Source organism: Cricetulus griseus (assembly GCF_003668045.3).
Source record: "Cricetulus griseus strain 17A/GY chromosome 1 unlocalized genomic scaffold, alternate assembly CriGri-PICRH-1.0 chr1_0, whole genome shotgun sequence".
Lineage (NCBI taxonomy): Eukaryota > Metazoa > Chordata > Mammalia > Rodentia > Cricetidae > Cricetulus > Cricetulus griseus.
Window position 1 is genome coordinate 54,397,227 of NW_023276806.1, and position 21,814 is coordinate 54,419,040.

Here is a 21,814-nt window from a genome sequence, read left to right on the forward strand (position 1 = left end):
CCTCATGTATAGTTTGGTAAATACAGCTATTAATAGTGTATGGTAGACTTGAAATTTGCCGAGTCAGCCTGAAGTGATCTTGGTGTATACACACACACACACACACACACACACACACACACACACACACACAGTGGTTACTATGTGAAGTTATAGATATGTAAATTAACTTGATATCAGCAGTTATTTTGCAAATATAAAAACTGTGTTATGTACAGCAAATACATATAATATTTTAAAAATTGAGATTATAACAGAATTACATTATTCCTCCCCTTTCCACCTCCAAACCCTTCCATGCATCCCTCTTCACTCTCCTTCAAATTCATGGCTTCCTTTTTCACTAATTACTATAACATGTATAATTCTTATTTGTCAATCTCCATCAATTCAGCTAGAAGAGAGGAGTGGGCAGGTGGCGGCTAAAACATTTTTATCATCTGTAACATTGATTTTTCAGTATGTGTCTTATGTCTGTGCAAGAGAGATTCATAATCCCAGATTCCAGAATCAGACAACCCTCCCAATGAATCACGGGAACACCAATCTCCTATAAAGGAAGGGCCATTTCTGTTGGGCTTTCTGCAGGGCTTAGCGTAATCAGGACCACATGTTGTCTTAGAGCTGCTCCCAGGAGGACAGGAAGAGGAAGGAGTGGGGCATGAAAGCCAAGTTTATCCTTCCAAGCCATTAATCAGATTATGTGGCTTCTTCTCCCCCAGGGCCAGAGTGAGTGAGGGGTACAGACAGGCCAGGATCGCTTCATAGGTGAAGTTCCCTCCACATGCAAGGAAAAGTAATCATCCCTTGGTATCCAAGGGTACAGAGCCCAGGCTCCCTGTGGATATTAAACTTTGTGGCTGCTTGGGTCCCTTATCTAAAATCGACAATGTTTGTGTATAACCTACACAAATCCTTCTAGATATTTAAAAGCATCTCTAGACTATTTGTCATAACTAATACTCACAAATACTATGCTAAATAGTCCTTTTACTATTATTCAATGAATGATGACAGCTGTTTTTTCCTGACTATTTTTGAATTCAGTTGATTGACATGGAACCAATGACTAGGATGGGTGATTGTACTCAGAGAGGGGAAGTGGGGAAGGAGCTATTCCCTTCTCCCCAAAACAATTATAATGTTGCTGCCAAAGGCCATGCTTTAAGAGCAGACATCAGAGCAGACCTAGATGGAGGAGATGCAATGTGGCCAGACAGGAAAACTGGGCAGGGTAAAGTTGTTGATCTTTGCAAAGCCAACCCGCAGGTGGAATCTAGTTCTGATAAAAATCCATAAAGATTTGTACAGAATGTGATGAGCTATTTCTAAAATATGTGTGGATGGGGGAAAATACCGTAAGTAGCTGATACATCCCTAAGCAAAAGTATTTGGGCAGAAGGATTTGCCCTACAAAATTAAGTATTGCTTAAATCAAATTTCTATTAGCTTTCAGAGAACTAATCCCATTGGAGAAATTTTCAAACAAAATTTCTTTTTGTTTTTTTTCCCTCTCCTCTCCCCCTCTTCTTCCTCATTCTTCTTCCTTTCCTTGCACTGTCCCCCCTCCAGTATCTCACAATTTCCAATGTCCCTTATGAATTTTGCCATCTCCCCTTACTTAAAAACCCTTGTTCTCCCACTGTGTACCACACCCAGTGTCATAGTCTGTGTCCACTCCTAACAGCCCTCATTTACATGCAAACATTAAAGTTAGGATCCATGTGTGAGAGAGATGTGTTTTTTGCCTTTTGGAGCCTGGACCATCTCACTTAAAATAATTACAAACTGTTGTATTGGAACAGTGTGGTTTGGGTGCAGAGGTGGGAGAAAGCTCCATGAAGCAGGCGTGAGATCTCATGCACAGCTGGCACAAACAAACATCTCTAGATGAAGAGCTGTCACTGAAGACCAAACATGGAGCAGGTAAGACTGAAACAGCTGGTTATACATGTGAAATAGATTGTGTCTTCTTGCCTCTCTACCATTTAAATGAACACAGGGATTCAATGAAAAGGCAAAGCTGTGTTTTTTTAGAGAAAAAAACACAACTTTGGAATTTGGAAAACCTTTGTCATTTCTAGGTATAGTTGAAGATATGAATATCTTTTATCTACAAATTCCACACTAAATATATTTCCTAGAGAACTTCCATGGGTGTACCAAGATACACAGACAAGACTACGCTTGTCATACTGTTTGAAACAGCAAAAACTAGGAACACCACCATAAATCTGTCAACACTAGCATGGATAAACAAATTGCAGTGTCTTTATGGAATAAAATACTAAGGTCAAGTTTTTTTTTTTTAAAGTTAACTATCTGTTCCAATGTGGATGAATCTCATGTTGTATTAAAAAAGGTCAGAAAATGCATATAATTCAATTTATGTAAAGATAAAATAGTAAATTGAACTGTTGGGAACCTATTGATACACAGAAAAAAGTAAGAGCATGATTGATTCTTGGCAAGCTCTGGTTATCTCCAGGCTGGGGGTAGATATGAGTCTCCTGGAGATGTCAAGCTACTGATTACTAAAGCTAGAATGTCAGCAGCTCCATCCCCACCCCCAACCCAATTATATGCTGCAACCTAACTTTCAGTGTGACAGAAGCAGGATGCAACTCTTTTAGGAAGTAATTAGTCATGGATCTTGCATCCTTGTGAATAGGATAAAAGGCTGGAGAAAGTCTATTTGTCCCTTTGGTATGTGTGGACACATAGAAGCTGTCCTCTGTGAGGAATGGGTTCTTGCCAGATATCACATCTGCTGGGACATGACCCTAAACTTCCTGGTTTCTAAAACTGCACAGCAAATTACCCACTCTGAGGTATTTTGTGATGGCATCAGACCAACATACCGATTTTGTTCTATATTTAAAACAATGTAGTGAGCACAAATTATTTGATATCTTAAATGACATAGAAAAAATCATGTTTGTGTAGCAAAGGAGTAGAAAACACCAGGGGGGCAACAGGCTAGGATAGACAGACAGTAGGTTGGGATACACAGACAAGTAAAACAGGGAAGGTTAAGTTTGAAAAACCTATGGAAACCTGATATACAATAGCTGTGTTTAAAGCCGTATGGAAAATGAGATGATTACATGGCTTAGAAATTAATGGCATAATATGAAGAACAAAATTAAGATCTTCCAAAAAGCAGATGGAAGAGATATAGAGCTTAGTAATTCGAAAAAATGCCTGATGTGGGTAGAGGTGGTTGCTCACGTAATCCTGGGCAACTCTGGCATTGGTTTGGTTCCTTTTCCTAAGTTCCAGCAGCAACTACCTACCTCTCCTAAGGTGATCAACACACTGTGACAAGGATTACTTGCTTATTGTCTCTCTTTTGTCTTGGAGGTCACTTTTTAAATTCCCCCAAACTGTCCTATTAATGATTGGCTGCTCAGTGCACACAGAGTGAATGAACAGAATGTTTTCTTCTTCTAGATGTAATTATGTCCAGCAGAAAGCCCTAGTCAAAGCAGCTTAAAGTGCAGGCAATGGGAGGGCAGAACGTTGCACAGCTCACAACCTCAGTTCACATCAATCCCTGGAAGCCATATAAAAGCCAGATACAAGAGTGTAAGCATCTGTAATCCCAGCACACCCTGATTGGAGATGGGATGCTTCTCTAGAAGCATAGAGACCAGCTAGTCTGCTTTAGAAAGCAGCAGAAAGACCCTGTCTCAAAACAAGGTTGAGTACTGACACTCCAAGGTTGCCCTCTGACTTGCTCATATTCTTTATGCCACATGCCTGCACTCACACACATGAACACACACATGAACACACACACACACACACACACACACACACACACACACACACACACACACACCCTTAGAATTTAGGTCAGCCAAGTATTGTCCATGTGTCAAATAGCCTATTGTCCATTTTGTAAATGATGTTTGTAAGGAACTGAATGTTCCCAATTTCTCTCTCTCTCTATCTATATATATATATATATATATATATATATATATATATTGAGGTCTTAATCTCAAAGTAAGAGGATTAGGGACTGGGGAGTCTGGGATTACTACTTTATAAAAGAGATTCCAAACAGATCACTAACTCTTTCTATGATATGACAAAAGGCAGCTGTCTATGAACTAGGAAGTTGGCGTTGATCCTGTGGGCACTTAAATCCTGAACTCCAGGCCTCTAGAACTATGAAAAATGTTCCTGTTTTCTATAAACCTCCTGGTCTATGGTATGTGGTTGTGGGAGCATAAGCAGACTGAGATAGTGTTTGGCTGGCACACAGTCATTCCTATTATGCCGTCCATAGCATAGGCTACAGCAGCAGAGCTGAGAAGTGCTGAGAGGCGAGGCAAAGCATACAGTATGTGCTTTCCCTCATGTTCCAGATAGGTTTGCCAAACCCAGGCTTGGCCAACCACGCCATTTGTTATTTTTACACATCAGGAGTTCCAAGGGCCATGTGGTTCCAGGATTGTGTTGAGTGGCTCAGTGTCACCACTGAGAATGCAGATTCCGTCTTGTCTCTGCGTTATCAGCATGTTGGCTATATGACCAATATGCCAGAATTCCACCCAGAAAGAAGTGGACATAAAGGAAAGGTGGGTTCATTCCTGTGTCTCTTCTAAGGTATGGACACTTGCCCTATACTATCTCCAGAATAGTTAACTCCTCACTTTAATTGGTCAAAACTGGATCCATAAGCCATTCTTTAAACTACTCCCTAAACCAATTATTGCCAAAATTTATTCTGGCACTGTGACTGGTCTATTCCAAGCAAACTTTCATGAATCATGACAAAAATAGATACTAGAGTCAAACTTGGAGTTCTGTGAGCATTTATGTAGGAGAGATGGCTTCCAAGCAGACAGACAGTGGTGTACACTATGGTACTCAAGAAATATTTGCTGTATAAATCAATGGAATGAAAGGCATCTACACCTTCCTGAAAAATGATTTCTGTATATGTTTAGATTTATTTTATTGCATGTGTGTGAGTATTTCCATGTATACATGTGTACCACATGGCTATCTGGTGCCTAAGGAGGTCAGAAGAGGATGTGGGATCCCCTGGAACGGTAGTTACAGATGATTGTGAGCTACTATGTGGATGCTGGGAACCAAACCTGGCTTTCTGCTTGGCCAACAAGTGCTTCTAACCACTGAATCATCTCCAACCTGAACTATATAGTCTTACTGAAAGATAAAGAAAAAGATCACATGCCCAATAATGATGAAGCCATGGGGAAGAGAGTCTTATCTTTCCTGATTGTGAATGCTGGAGTAACAGCTCCAACCCAGGAGGATATCAAAGTTCCTGGCTGTCCTGAGACCTCTAGATTTCTTGTTCCATCCCAGCTGTGCTGGATAGTTTTCTGTCAACTTGGCACAGCCTAGCATTATCTGAAAGGAGGGAACCTCAACTGAAAAAAAAATGTGTCCATAGATCCAGCTGTAGGGTACTTTCTTAATTAGTGATTGATGTGGGCAGGCCCAGCCCATGGTGGGTGAAGCCATCCTTGACCTGGTGGTTCTGAGATCCATAGAAATCAGGCTGAGCAAGCCATGGGGAGCAAGCACCATGTAAGCAGCACCCTCCATGGGCTCTGCATCAGCTCCTGCATCCAGGTTCCTGCCCTGACTTCCTTCAGTGACAGATAGCAATGATGAAGTATAAGCATAATAAACCTTTTCCTCCCCAACTTGCTTTTTGGTCATGTATTTCATCTGAGCAATAGTAACCATGATTAAGACACCAACTAACAAAATATGTGTAGAAGTGGTGCATCTATGTATCCAGGGCCATCTGGGGCTTTTGAACCTCAAGCCTGGCTCTGCAATAGAATTGTAGGAGAAATTTAAAAATATCAACAGTTAAGAACATCTTCAGAGAGTTCATTTTGTCTTGGATGTTTTTCTCCTGGTCCTCTGGAGTTTTATTTTATTTTTAAATTAAAGATTTATATATAATTACATCATTTTTCTTCTTCTCTCTCCTCCTTCCAACTCTTCACATGTCCCCTTCCTTCAAGTTCTCTCATGTCTCCCCCACCTCCCCCACCTCATCCCTCTCAAATTGATGTTTTTTCCCATTGATTATTACTGTATACACATATAAGTGTAACCTCTAGAGTTCTTTTAGTGTGGTTTGGGTATATATGATTTCAGGGCTGACTACCTTGTATTGACTAACCAATTAGGGGGATCATTCATGGGAAAGTCCCTCTTTTAGCAGTCATTTGTTGCCTGTAGTTCTTTATCTAGGAGTGGTACCTCAAGAGACTTCTCCCTTCCATGTTAACCAATGACTATTGGTATTGTCATTGTTCAGGTCTTGTTTTGGTAGCCATATTGTTGTCAACAACTGTCCAGTTGGCTATAAAGCCCACTCAAGAGAAGGAGGGAAGCCATGTTGGGTACTAGAATCCTAGCCAAATACCAGGGGATAGTGAGCACATGGATCTTAGAAGAGCATTTATCTATTATTGATACTTAACTAGACTAACATGATTCCTAACTAGATTCTAACACCTGTATACCCACAGATGAGTATAGCCTTCACCCTCATCAAAGAAGCCTCTGTCTTCAACAGATTCTTGGGGGTTTTCAAGTTTCTCCAGTGATTAAAACAACAGAACTTTGTTGTCTCATTTCTGGAGTGTAGGTTTCTTCTGAACTCTTTCCTGGTGTGTGTGGGGGGGGGGCAGGGGGGGTGTAGGCAGGCAGGCGTGTGTATGTGCAGCCCTAGATTCAGATGGTTCCTCCCTCTCCTTGTCAAGTCCACCCTACTCTTGCTTCTCTGAATAAAATGGAACAGCTTTTCATACCATTCTGAGAGTTCTGCTCAGGCCCTAATGCTGGCTTCATGTGCTTGTGTTCTCCTGCATTTCCCTCTTTGCTTTGAGCCAATGCTACTTGCCATCATAGCAGAATATGGAACTGGTCTGGATGGCGTTGGTGGTGTGAGTGAAGAGAATCAGCTGTGTGACTTGTATTGAGCCCAAGGTGCTTGGTTGCCTTTAGCCAAACCACATACTGAAGTTTGACCCTTGCACTTAGCATTGAAGTCTCAGAATAAAAACAAGTTTCATTAACTTATTCATTTGTGACTGAGTGCCTCATCTGGGCAGAGAATGAACAAGTGTGCCTAGGACAAAACAAGGTATTTATCCTTACAAGTCAACAAGGAGGAACAAGCGAAAAAATCACACAAAGACACATGCAGTTATGAAATGTGGTGATGTTAGCAGCTAAGCAAGGCAGGTACCCCAAGGGACAAATTCATATATTAATGCACCTTCAAAGTGCTCTTTTCTTTGGCTGTAGCTGAAGCCTTTTTTGGAAAAGAGCTAAGTGTACCCAGAAATATTGGTGTATGACGTGTTTATGACACAAGATAAGCATGTCCAGAAGTGTTCCTGTTTGCTGCCTTTCCTTCGTGAACTATGACTTTGAGCTGAGCATGTTCATTAACATGCTCGTTAACTCAGGACACATGTTAATGAGCGTGCTTGGGAATGTGCCTGGTCTGGTTACCTCTCCTTCTGAACACGCAGCAGCTCCTGGATAAAATCCCCACATTCTCTTGGTTAGAAAAGGCTATTGCTTCTGGGACTAACTCCTGTGATCTTATCTGCTACAGATAATAAACATTTCTCCACTTTTATTTCTTGGCTGTGCTTGTTTTGGTTTTGCATTAGCCAAGACACTAGCCCACTGTGTTCAGTTACTGTAGTTGCTGGGACAGAAAAGCAAGGAAGCAACAAGGGGTTGCCTGCTGAAAATGGGGCATTTGAACCCCTCCAGTGGCATAGATAGAGACTATATAGTTATATAGAGACACTGTTCACTCCACTCCACTCCACCCCACCCCACCCCGCTCCACCCCAGTCCACTCTTGCCTAGTGCTTCCACAGTTTGGAGAATGCTTCACAAACAAAGCTGTGTTTGGAGAAAATAAAATGAAAGAAACAAAGCAGGTGTGCTGCAGTAAAAAGGGACACTTGCTTGGAGAACCCCCAACCCCCAACCCCCACTTCATCTGTCTCTAAGAGTTTGGCAGAAGACCCATTGACTTCTATTTGTCTGAGTGTGAGTTTCCAGGCATTATGGGCAGATGTTTTAGAAATCAAAACAGACAGTCTGATGCTGCCTTTTAAAGGGCTGTTTTCAACTAATGTGGCAATCCATTTGAACAAAGTATTAAGGATTCTGTGTTTGTATAAAGAGCAGTTTTAGCCCTATGGCCTGACCATAGCTTTTTAATGAACATGATCAACACTTCTGAGCTACTGAAGTTCAGGGCCACAGACAATGGATTCCACTCTAGCGCTTCTCAAGGTGGATTTAAGTTTCCTGCCCTGGTCTTTTGTTTAAGTGATAACACACTTAAACAAAAGCAAAGTCTGGGTCTTCAGGACGCTTCCTATCCAGCTTGGGAAATAACCACTCAAAGCAGTTGGCAGGGCTGCAGGGCTGTCCCAGCAGGGCTGGAGATGGCTGGATTCATTCATTACCTCACCTACCAATGTAGGATGCAAAGTATTTAAATTTTTACTTTTGCAGAATGACTCATATTGTGGAAGCTCTTTAGGAAACCCAATTGCAGAGACGGTTAGCTACCAAATCCGTTACACAAACCTCAGAGCCATCACTAATGGGACTGCCCCGGTTGGCCTCTGTTCTTCATGAGGCATCTAGTGGGGGAATCAAAGAAGACCTCCTGTGAAGTTCCCTACAGTACATGGCTTCTACTTTCACCTTGGCTTTGCAGGAATGGAAAGTAAGAGCAGGCAGCCATGGTCAGAAATCTTGGTTAATTCATGCTCAAAAGATGAATTGGTATCTACTCTCATTCAATGCTGGAGAATTCTGTTGTTGTTTCTAGCTTTTAAGGTCTTGTTCTCACAGATGAGACAAATTTGAGAATAACAATCCCAAAATGCTAGATAAGAATTAAACAGTAGCCAACACATTCTCTAGGGCTGCTTTGCTTATGAAGTGTTCCAATTGATCCTTAGAAGTATCTTAGTTTTTTTTAACTTTAAATAGGTACACAGTGATAAAACAATAACTATGTTTATTGGAAGCACAAGTGTAGGGGGCTAAGTTTCATGATCTCCTAAGGTCCCACCTCATCTGTAAAATGGGACTTAGATCATGAAAATAGTGCCTACAGAGCACACTGGACACAAGACCAATGCAATATCAGGCTCTTACTATCTGTTAAATGAGTGTGTTCCAACACACGCAGTACTCAGAGACTCAAAGAGGGTAAGCAGGGCCATCTATTGCCAGCACTCTTTCATCTGAAGCACTTCTGTAACTTCTCAGACTTGGTATGTAGCATGCTTGGATGATTCTGGGGACAGGGGGATCACTCTGTTTCCAGTTAATTTGCCCAACTTTAAGAGAAAATTATGTTACAGTTTTAGCCTTACAGAGATCAAAGATTAATTTAGGTGTGGTACCCTCCCCTTGGTCTGAAGTACCTCTCTAACTGTAAGCCTTGGCCCTGAGCCCGTTGTTGTATAGTACAGAGGAGAGGGACCACTTCCTTCACCACGACCCACCTTGAGTTCCTCTCTGTTCAGGGACAGGTGAAAGGCTCTGGGGATGCTGAAACAGTCTTGAAACTGAAGTACAGTCCTCAGAGAATGAGAGCTTTCCTTTGGCCCTCTCCAAGACCCAAGCTCTGTAGTTACAAGCTGTGAGGACAAAGCCCCACATTGTGGGGCACCATGGCCTTTTCCCTCAGATGTGATAAAATAACCCCAACCAAAGGCCACAGAAACCCATGTGGACCTACTCACCTCACCAGCTACAAATTTGGCTGTGTTACATCTAGCCACTGGCCCTGCTTCATCCCTAGGGAAAAGTTCAGGATTAAAGGCTTAGGAGGGTCCACTTAAAAGGACACTACTGACGTTGATCTGGACAAAGCCCATGGGGATGGTGTTTTATTTCTGTGAACCATGACTCAGGGCTCTGAAACCATGGGTGGCTCTGTGGAGGAGCTTGTGTGACATGTGCGGGGAGCACGTAGAGACTCAGAGCCAGAGGTTAGAGAGTTGAATGCTCAACAGAGGGAATAATACCACTTACTGAATCATTTGCAACCATCACAGGACAGGTTTTCTTTGGAAATGGATATATTTCCTTACATAAGAACAAAATCTTTCCAACAGGAAACATGACCTTAGAGTAGGCAGTCCCAGGAGCTGGCTCACTTCTTCCTCTATTCTCCTTGTAGGAGGCATGTAGGAGAGTTGGATTTAAGTTTGTGAACGACATGCTCGACAATGAAACTATTCCCAGAACGGCCCATGACTTATAAAGCCAAGAGACTGAGTTTTCTTCTGGACAATAAAATAAAAAGGATAGAAAATTTTATGGATCAATTTATCTCCCAAATTCCTATTTAGTTTTACCTTCTAGACTTTGAAGGAAGAAAGTGAACAAGATAACAAGATTCCCCTATATCAAGGTGGGAAGCTACCCATAGGCAACAGATATAATACTTAAACACACACACACACACACACACACACACACACACACAGAGAGAGAGAGAGAGAGAGAGAGAGAGAGAGAGAGAGAGAGAGAGAGAGGCTTTCTTAAAACAAATTAGCTTTTGTTGAGTGCCACTACATTTCAAAAATTTTCACAAAATCTTATCAGGTCTTGTGCTTGGATCTGAAATATCTCCCCCCAAGTTCTTGTGTTGAAGGATTGATTCCAATACAGCACTGTTCAGAGCTTACTTTGGGGATGTGATAGATTTTGAGTTCTCTGTGACCCCGTCAATGGACTCATAGCTTATGGGCTATTGTTATGGTAGAAACATTCAGAGGTGGCACCCACTTGGAGGAAGTAGGTCACTGTGGGGCTGTTCTCTCTCTCTCTCTTCCTCCCTCCCTCCCTCTTGGATTCCTTGAGGTAAACAGCTTTGTTCCTCCACACTTTCATGACATTATATGTCACCTTAGGGAAGAGAGAGCCTGAGAGATCTATGCCTGCTAGGCAGATCTGAGATTGTCCCCTCACTAATGTTGGCCTGGGAACAATAGACATCAAATGGCATCCTTATCTCAAGCTGGAGATCTTTGCATGTCTATTCTCATAGTTATCTTCAGATACTGTGTTATCATTTTAAAACATATTTCTTTTTAATTTTTTAAGAATTTAATATAATTAAATACTTTCTTCTTTTCCTTTCCCCCTTCCAAAACCTTTTATATACCCCCTTGCTCTCTTTCAAATTCATGGCCTCACTTTTCATTAACATATGTATAGAAATATATAAACAACCTGTTCAGTCTGTGTAATGTTACTTGTATGACTGTTTTCATGGTTGACCAGATGATATTGAATAACCAAGTGCTATGCTTATTCCTGGGAAGCCTACGTCTCATGCTTTCAGTGTCCCTTAGTTGCCTGTAGTGCTCTGTGTAGGGCCGAGGCCTCTGGGCTTATCTATCCACGTTGGCATGTCTATTGTTGCCCTTGTTCATCTCTAGGAAGCCATGCCAGTTTAGTGGATGTGACTTCTGATATTCCTAGGAAGCACAATCTCACAGTAAAACCCATGATCCTCTGGCTTTTTCTAATTTTTCTGCCCATTGTTATACAGTGTTCCTTGAGCCTTAGATGTAGGAGTTGTTTTATAGAGGTATCCTTTGGGATTAGGTTCCAGAATTCTGCATTTTGATTGCTTGTAGTTTTCTGTAATGTTCTCTGTTGCAAAGTGAAGTTTTCTTGATGAAAGATGAGGACTACACTTACCAGTGATATAATGACAGGTATTTAGAATGTAGTTATGGATTGTGCTGGTTTAGTAAAGTGTCAGCTGTATGTTTTTCTCCAATAACCATGGCTTCACTAGCTTTGAGTGGTTGTCTAGGTTTCCAGTACAAAGAGTGATACCCCCCTTTTTTTTTTTAATAGGTATTAAATACAATTAGAGAGATGTTGGTTATCACTGAGGTATGCATGCCACTATGGCACCCTTAAGTTTCTTGTTTGATGCTAGTTATTGTTGTGGTTCATAGGTGACATAGTGGGTGGGACTGTTGATTACTTCTCTCCTTTGCAAGCTTGTCTGGTGCCTGCTGGCACTATAAAAGCTAGTCCTCAAGGAGAAGGCATTCAGATCTAGTTCAGGGATCTCTGAGCTCTATCTGAAATGTATTTTTTTTCAGCAATAGGGACTTATCTTCCACTTATGGGGGGGCAAATAGGGGCAATAGCAATCAATGGCTTGTATGTTTTGTGAGTCTCTTGGCCAAACCTGGCCAACAACTCCAAAAAGAGTTTCTCATTGGGGGGTTGTTAGACGGTCCTTGGCTTTTGGGAGGGAACATCATCTGCCTAGATGAAAATTTTTATTTAAATTATAAATGCATATTAACACCATGACTTATGCATATTTTAGGTACTTTTAGGTAGATAGTTCACAGTATGATTCCTTGTGACTTTTCTAGGCATACTGATATTTTACCCTCCTGTCTCCTTCTGTAGTTATCTCCTCCTCCTTCCCTAATTAGAGTCCTTCTATTTTTCCCATTTTCTCCATCAGATCACCTGTTCTCTGCAATTGTTTCCCCCTCCCCATCCCAGCAATGGCCCCCTTTAACTTACTCCTGGGTAGTATGTACTCACTCTTTCTGAATAGTTTGAGAATGATTATCTATAGAACTTCTTCTTCTTCTTCTTCTTCTTCTTCTTCTTCTTCTTCTTCTTCTTCTTCTTCTTCTTCTTCTTCTTCTTCCTTCTTTTATTTATGACAAATATTTCCCCATTTCTTCTGGTCAAAAGTTCTTTAAGACAATTCCATCAGCTACAGCTAGTCGGAGAATAGAAACATCTGACTCACCCATCCTGCCGATGGTCCTGCAGATGGCATAGGGTTTAAGCTGGCCATTAAACTGGCCTGTGTACCTGTCAACTCGGCCATCAGGATGGATGCATGGTCTCTGGCACCAATGATGCAGTTGCTCGCAGAGCATTTCCATGGCAAGTTCAGGTCCACCGACTCTGCATATCCAGGACATGTCTGCTCACTAGGTCATCTGAGTGCAGAAAGTATAGATCTTCTTGAAAGTCTGGTAGAATCCTGCTGTGGATCCATCTGTCCACCCCCCTCCCCCGAAAGACAGGGTTTTTCTGTGTAGCTGTGGCTGTCCTGGTACTTGCTCTGTAAATCAGGTGGGCCTCAAACACAGAGATCTGCGTGCCCTTGCCTCCCAAGTGCTGGGATTAAAGGTGTATACAACCATGTCTCCCTCACTCCACACACTTTTTTTTAAAGCTGGAAGGCTTTTTGTTTCTATTTCAGCCTCCTTATTTAGGTTGTTAACCTCCTCTTAGTTTAGTGGTTAGTCTGAAATTCTTTCTTTCTTTCTTCTTTTTTTTTTTTTGGAAGGTTTTCCCAACTTAAGTATAGGTTTTTAAAGTATTCTCTTATAATATTCTGAATTTCTTTGGTGTCTGTTTTACTGGTTCCCTGTTTGTTTCTGTTGATTTGGGTCCCTCCTTACTTGGTCGATTGGGCCAAGGGTCTATCAATCTTGTTTATTTTTTCAGAGAACTAGCTCTTAGATTTTTTGACTGTTCCTATTGTTTTCTTTGTATCTATTTCATTATTTTCTGCTCTGATTTTTATTATTTCTTGACATTGCCTGAGTTTGGATTTAGTTTGTTCTTGTTTTTCCAACTTTTTGAGTTGTATCATTAAGCCATTTGTTTGTGTTATTTCTCATTTGTTAATGTAGGCACTTAGAATTATAAATTTTCCTCATAGGACTGCTTTCAAAGTGACCCAGAGGTTTTGTTGTGTTGTTTTTAATTTTCATTTAATTCCAGGAAAATTTTTATTTATTTTTTGATTCATCCTCTGACCCATTCATCATTCAATAATGAGTTGTTTAATCTCCATGAGTTTTTATGTTTAGTAGAGATTCGTTTGTGATGAATTTCAAGTTTTATTGCATTGTGGTCAGATAGGATATGTGGAGTTATTTCAATCTTTTTGAATTTGTAAAGATTAGTTTTATGTACTAGGATGTGGTCTATTTTGGAGAAGCTTGTGAGTAAAATATGTATTCTTTGGTGTTTGGGTGGAATATTCTGTACATATATGTTAAGCCCACTTGATACACAATGCCACTTAACTCTGCTGTTTAGTTTGTGTCCAGGTGAGCATTCTGTTGGAGAAAGTGGAGTACTGAAATCTCCATTATTAATGGGTTGGTGTTAATCTGTGTCTTTAAATACAGTAGTACAATTTTATAAAATTGGGTGCAGCAGCATCTGATGCATATGTCTTTAAGATACCTTGATTACAATGAAATGCTCCTCTTTATCTCTTACTAGTTTTAATTGGATGCTTGCTTGCTTCCTGGTCCCACTGATTGGGATTTTTTTTCTCCATCCTTTTACTCTAAAGCCTTGCCTGTCTTTAAAGCTGTGTTTAGTGTAGACAACAAATAGAAGGATTTTGTTTCTTGGTCCATTCAGTCAGCCTTTGTCATTTGATTGGAGAGTTGAGACCACTAATATTTAAATTTACTATTGAAATTTGTGTGTTGTGGTCATTGTGTTGTTGATTTCTGGTGTTACATTCTCAGTGATACTTTGTGTTTTAGTAATTATGGCTTTCTGCTTCTTTCCACAGTCTCTTGGGTGTGCTCACTTTTCTCTTCAGCCTGAAACAATGCTTCTTATATTTTCTTTAGGTTTAGTTTGTTGGATATAAACTTTTTTTAAACACTATTTATATTCTGGAAAAAATTCCTTTCTTCTTCAATGATGGCAGATAGTTTTGCTGGGTATATTAATTCAAATTGTCTATCATGGTCTTTTGCCTTAGACACTGGAATACATTGCTCCAGGCTCTTCTGGTTTTCAAAGTTTCCATTAGAAGCCAGATGCTATTCTAATGGGTTTTTCCTTATATGTGATTTGTGTTTTTTTTTTTTTTTTTTTTGCAATTTTCAATACACTTTCTTAGTTCTGTATATGTAATATTTTAACTAGGATTTGCTGTGGGGAATTTCCTTTCTGGTCTTTTCTATTTGATGTTCTGTGTGCTTCTTGTATCTATATGTATATACTTTTCCTTAGTTTGGCAAAGTTTTCTTCTATGATCTCTTTAAAGTCTGATCTATGCCATTTGCTTAGGATTCTTCTCCTTCATCTATGCCTATAACTTGAAGATTTGGACTTTTTACTGTGTCCTACATTTACTGTATGTTACTTTCCTGTGTTTAACTTTTTTTTTTTTTCCTCCGAGACAGGGTTTGTCTGTGTAGCTTTGGAGCCTATGCAACTTTTTTTTTTTAATGTTCCTTGCTTATTTGGTCTATATTATCTATTTTATCTCCAAGTCCTGATATTCTGTCTTCTACTTGGTTCATTCTACTTGGAAGGCTTTCCTTTTGAGTTTTCTAGCTTGGTTATTGGCTTTTTCAGTTCCATCTTCATTTCTGTTTGAATCTCTTCAATGTTTCCATTTGTTTACAAGATTTCATTTTCATTGTCTTTGTCATTTCCCATCAGCTTGTGTTTGTGTTTTCTTGGGCATCATTCATGCGGTCTTGGATGGGTTCATGTGGGTCTGTGGAAAGAAAACTCAGAGACACTTTTAAGAATGAACTTTAGTCTTTCACAGCTGCAGGCATTTTCAGCCGCAATGGACTGAAGCACTTTCCCTACCCCCCAGGGCATTTTTTATTTTTCTCAATATTTACATTTGAGCCAGTTGATTATCGTGTGCTCAGAATAACTTGAATGAGGCTTCCAAAAGTACAATGCAAAGTCTCGATTCATAGGTACCACAGTTTCCTGGGTTTCCTGAACCAATTTTTGCATAGACTTTTATGCCCTTGGGGGACTCTCAGACAATGTTCCCATTGGGGGACAAAAGGTATCCACTCAATAAAGGATGAATTAGGGATAGTTGCTACCTCTCCGGAGCTAGGCCAGCTAGCCCTAACCCCCAATAGGGGTTAGGGCTAGTTGCTAGCACTCTGGAGCCAGACCAGCAGGATTCTGCTTATTCTTCTTAAGTTCTTTTTCCTTGATTTTATTTCATCTGTTTCTTTGTGTCTTCTCTAAACTCCTTAAAATTTGGGGCAAAGTTTATGATTTTTCTTTTATATCCTGTGTCCTGGGTTCCATCTAGGTAATTCTGATTGGCAAACATTTTTACAAGACTGGAAGGTTTCGGAGGAGAGATGCAGGCTTGATCTTTCATGTTGTTTATATTGTTTGCAATGAGATCTGGGCACATTAGTTCAGTTTCTGATATGGACAGAGCAGGTTAGAACCCAAGAGAGGATGTGTAGGCAGGCTGGGTCTAGAAGCTGGAAATGGTTTAGGTGGAATAAAGTCAGGTGGACAGAGGGGTCTTGGAATAAAGTCAGATGTAGAAGATGTGGGCTCTGGTCCAAGTCTGAAGCATGGGGTTTGATGTGTCTGGGTACAGAGATTGGATGTGGTAGGAGCCTGTGGGTTGGGGAGGCAGGCAGGGCAGGTCATGTAGGAAGCCTAGAGACTGCTTGTGGTCCAGGCAAAGGTGTTCACATTAGGCTGAGGCACTGTAGGTGGGACCTGGGCTAGATCTGACAGGCTGATAAGCATGCATAGAAGGGAGAGTCCCTGTGTTGTCCTTCTTGTTATTTTGGCTTTGAGCAGGATAGGGGTGCCCTGGGCTGAGGACTCCTCAGACAGCCTTCCCATGGAGAAACATAATAGAACTTCTGAGGACAAGACTTTGGGTGTGAATGTGTAGAAGTCTCCGCCTGTCATTGTATTCCATAACAGCTCCACCCAGACCCTAACACAAGCTGTGGGCCAGGAAAGGAATGCGGATGAATCAGCAGAGCGTTGGGGAGCTGGGGGCCGGGGGGGGGGGGGGGGGGTTGTAAGCAGGCCTACATAGCCTCCTCCTCCCAGGGGTCCTGGTTAATCTCCATTAGCCCTGTAGTCTCCCTTGGCCATCCACCTTCTTTTTTCATTCCTTAAACAACAATAACAAACAAAGGTTTATGAAAGAAGAGATTTCACCATAATTCCACAATGCACGCAGTACACTTCAGAATTTCCCCCATTACATTTCTTATCATGCTTCCACACAGCTCTTTCCTTGTTCCACACCCTAATAATCCTTTTCCTTTCATGCCCTCTGCCCCAGGGCCAATTCCACCTGTGGTATATGCTTTTTGTGAGCATGGCTTATATGCTTAGCAGGGTGATCTCTAGCTCTATCCATTTCCCTACAGAGAACGCAATCTCATTCTTTCTGGCTATGACTCCCTGTGTGTACAGCCCACATCTCCTTTATCTGTTCATCTGTTGGTGGTACCCAGGCTGACTAGATGACGTGGCTATTACAAATAGTCTCGTAATAGACTCGAGCATGCAATTATCTCCTTAGTAAGCTGACTTTGATTGTTGGGGGTAGATAGCCAAAAGTGGTATAGCTGGATCGTAGTTTTTCTGATGAACATCCACATTGATTTCCAAATCGGATGGACTATATTCACCCCAACAGTATGTAAGACAGCCTTTTGCCTGTGTCTTTACTAACATTTGTTGAGTTTTGCTTTCTTGATGGCAGTCATTCTGATACAATATTTTTTTTTGTTTCCATGATCATGGATGATATTGAGCATGTTTAATGTATTTAATGGTCATATGCATTTCTCCATTTAAAAATTGTTCAGTTAGGCCAGGCGTTGGTGGCGCACGCCTTTAATTCCAGCACTGGGGAGGCAGAGGCAGGCAGATCTCTGAGTTCGAGGCCAACTTGGTCTCCAGAGCAAATGCCAGGATAGGCTCCAAAGCTACACAGAGAAACCCTGTCTTGAAAAAAAAAACGTTCAGTTAATTAGCCAACTCCTTTTTTTCCCAGTTGCCCATTTCTCTATGTTTTCCTGCATATCTATGTCTCTGCAAATGATGCCTCCCCTGCTAGACATGGCCTGCCATGAGCAATAGTTTGCTTCTCATAGTTTGCCCTTCAGGTCCAACATGCCTGCCTGGAACTCTGTGCTTATATATACAGAATAAGTTTTTCTTGCCTAGGTTATCATTTTCATGATGGTTTTCTAGCTGGCCCATGAGCCCAGAAGTCAAAATTCTGTATTACTAATGTTTTTATCCACTCGGTGCAGTATGTAGTAGAAACTCAATTCCCTCGTTAAAAGAACAGGTGATTAAATGAATGACCAATAATAGAGGATGACACTACTCGGTTTGTAAACAGTGTTCAGTGATCGTGGAATGAAAGGAAAGAGGCATCATGTCCTGTGGTCACCTGTTGACAATTCTTTCTAATAAGGAAGAACACTGACACACGCAAAGTGCTGTTGAGTGATGGGATCCTTAGGGATTAAGTAGAACCGTTCAGAGAAAGAGGTGAAGTAGTGCCTAGTTACCTCACTGGGGACTGGTTTTTTCCATCCACTTTAATCGTCTCTAGCACTTAAAACTTCTCCTGTCTTCTTCCTTATGCTTTCATGGATGCTTAAGCATTTCCTGTTAAAAAATAAAACAATCAAGAACCCTCTCTTTTCTTTTAAAAGGAAGACTATCCCCAAGTCTGCCATGGTTCTATCAGGTCCATGATCGACACATGGAGTATTTGGTCTTCTCAAGGTATTGTCAGCATAGTTTATGAAATGCTTGCAAGCAGGGCAGAGAAGCTACATTAAAAATGATTGGATAGTTAGGCTTAAAGAACACTGGCTATATTGGTGACTGTCTTCCACATTCTCATCTTCTATCAGGCTTCCACTGTGTTTGATGGTCTAGCTAGACCAGCCTCTTTGCTGCTTCTGCTATGTGCTGAACTCCCTCCCCATCAGGCCCTTTACATGAAACCATGGTGTTTGCTTGGAAGCTCCATCACTCCCATCCTTATACAACTAATTCCACTTATCTCTCATTTCACATTAATTTTCCTTCCCTAGCAAGTTCAGAATCCAACATTGCCATGCTTAGGGCCTTAAGGATGCCTATTTCTAGTGTCCATCATGGCCACACTTTCATTTCTGGATTATTTTTATCCATCTCTAGACTATAAGTTCCATATTTGATTTTTCTCTTACAGATGTATTCTTAACTTCTACATGGTCCCTGGCTTTAATGAACAAAGGAATGAACAAAAGATCTGAAGTACAACTTCAGTGAACACAAAGTTCAGAAGGCTGTGAAAGGAAGCCATGGTTCAGACATTGGCAGGAAAGCCAATAAGGTAAGGGACTTGGTACACAGTCAAAATGAACTTGTAGTGACTGCTTTGGGTCATGGTCACATACACTGGTGTAGAGTCAAAATGAACTTGTAGTGACTACTTTGGGCTATAGTCACATACATTGATGTTAGCTTCAGGCCAGTCTCATACTGCCTGGATTGGTACTTCTCTGGTAGTTGAGAGAAACAATCAATGTATTAGATTACCAGATCAAGATTCAGAAAGACAGCAGGCCAGTGACTACCCATGTTGTTGAATACCCTTTATTTATCCTAGGTTCTAACCTGTGGAGAGACCCCAGAGGTTCCTCCTCTCCTTCAGGATAACCAGAAGAGAAAGAAGTTGTCTTGATGTGGGGAAGAAGCAAAGAAATGAAAACTGGGGCTGGGCATTTTTCCCTACCCCTCAATTTGAACAGTGCCTTTTATTTCATTTCTGCTTCTTCCCTACTGATTTGGCCATCAGGTGGGTTTGTCTGGATGAGTTCCTAAAAGTTCTACTAAACTGTTCTCCTCCAGGGTTGCCACTGTAAGGTTTGGTAGCTTATACTTTACTTTGGATTAAGAACAGAGCTTTTGCTTTGCACTTTCTTAGTGTCCTCATTCTTAAAGCTTGCATCGTGGTGGGGGAAGCACTTAGTAGAAAATACAGCAATCTGCCAGCACTGTGCTAGACTCTGGAATATTACAGTGAGTCAGATAGATTTCCTGGCCACACAGATCTTCTATCTCACTATTTAGTAAGCCAGATGACTTTGTTAAGGTCAAACAATCATGGAAAAAAATGCAAGATGGAAGAGTCCTGGCTATAATAGTAAGAACGAAAAACAAAATCAAGGGCATTATAATATACCATAAACTCAAAGGTGGAAATCTAGTGTGATGTTGCAACTTGGAAAGTCTGTGTATTATCAGTCTGTGTTGATGGAAATAGGTATGCTATGTGGTTCAAATGAGTTAATAGTCCTGTTGTAGTGCAGCTAGAGTATTGTGTTTCCTTCTGGACACAACATTTACCACATTTTAAAGGAACAAATTAGAGTTTGCCCAGAGAGGGCTGGTCAGGATAACAAACCGTCTGGAAACCATCATACAGGAGACTGAAGGACCTGTTTAGTCTAGGAAATAAAGACTTATATGGGAGACGTATAGCTATTTTCAAAGATATGTTATATTGACAAGAGCATAAGTCAACTCCTGCATTGTCCAAAGAGTACTCCTGGGACAGCAGTGAATGAATGGGTAGAGAGGTTGGAGAGGATCTTTAGTTCAAGGTGATCTGAAGCTCACTTGATACAAGCTGTCCAACAGTGGACCAGGAATGGTCCTTTTGCTCAGCACTTCATATTTTTTCATCCCTTTTGCCTCCCTTCCTAGGGGCAAGAACTTTGAAGAGTTCTATTTCTTCTCTAATGACCTCATACCTCTGCCCCTTCCATGCCACTGCACTACAAGAAAACTGTTGAGTCACCTCCTATGTAAGTGACAGGTAATATTGACAACTAGCACTAGGATGAACACTTTACAGAACTGACACTTAAACTGTTAATCAAAGGATCTCCGATATGACAGGTGAAGAAACAAAACTTAGACAACCAAGCAGAGGCCTCTGGACTGGTCTACTGGAGTTCTGCTTCTATACTCTATTGTCCTGACCTTCCTGACTCATTTGTTCCATCGTCACTAAAATACATACACATCCATCAAGAAAAAAAATAAGCAGCATTTGGATTGGTAGTCTGAAGGAGTAGGGTATTTTTCTAGTAAATGAGGGAGGAAGAAGTCAGCATGAGGGTTATTGGGTATGTTGAGCAGAGGGGTTAAGTGTGTCCCTAGAACGTGGCACCACTTGTCATGGTGCACAGTGAACTATGCAGTGTCTTTATGAAAAGAAAGCAATTCCCAGATTCATCCCACAGTTCCTATTATGGTAAGTCATTTTGTTGTTGTTTTTAACTTTCTTATTTCTCTGGGTTCTGGTTATTCCGTTTTAAACACATCTTTATTGCTTCAAGTAGGACTAAGCCTTACACAATGATAAAAGTAACTGAAAAACTTATTCCACTTGAAAAAAAAAGGAAAAACACTTTTGTGACTCACCCAATATAAACCACAACCCAATAAAGCCACGATTAAAGTGGATGTCTACTAAATCTCTCAATGAATGGGGTTTCACTTTCTGTTTTCACGAGTCATCCAAGTCCTTTGATGTATGTTGGGCCCTCTTGCTCAAGGCTGTCTGTTCTTTCATCACTCTTTCCTTCCATGAATCTCATGCCTGCGATTGCTCAGCACAATCCTGGCTAACAAGACATGGAGGGAAGGCTTCCTGGAACACGTGGAGCAAAGTCAGGAAGATGACCCAAGTGAAGGTAAGCCCAGAAGAAGATTAGCGGCAAGCTCATGGCTTTTCCAGCTGGCCTGCTTGTCTGTGCTGACTCCAAGACTGCTGGTGTAAGTGACTGGGAGGGACTTTTACCCACATTTTTGTCCTCTGGCTCTTGCTCTGGGTAGAACCACTTTGTAAAATTTAAAACAACAGCAGCAACGGCAGTGAAACTCCAGTCTC

General features: G+C 41.1%; 1 long non-coding RNA gene across 4 annotated transcripts in view; it reads left to right on the forward strand.

Annotated features, from left to right (window-relative positions):
- Positions 1-1,802: 1,802 nt before the first annotated feature.
- LOC103159900 overlaps positions 1,803-21,814 on the forward strand; it is a 144,810-nt gene continuing 124,798 nt past the window's right edge. For all 4 annotated transcript variants that reach the window (XR_004771740.1, XR_004771741.1, XR_004771742.1 and 1 more), the window contains exons 1-3: positions 1,803-1,926; positions 19,103-19,246; positions 19,523-21,617. This is a non-coding gene — a long non-coding RNA (uncharacterized LOC103159900). The remainder of the gene's footprint in view (positions 1,927-19,102; positions 19,247-19,522; positions 21,618-21,814) is intronic.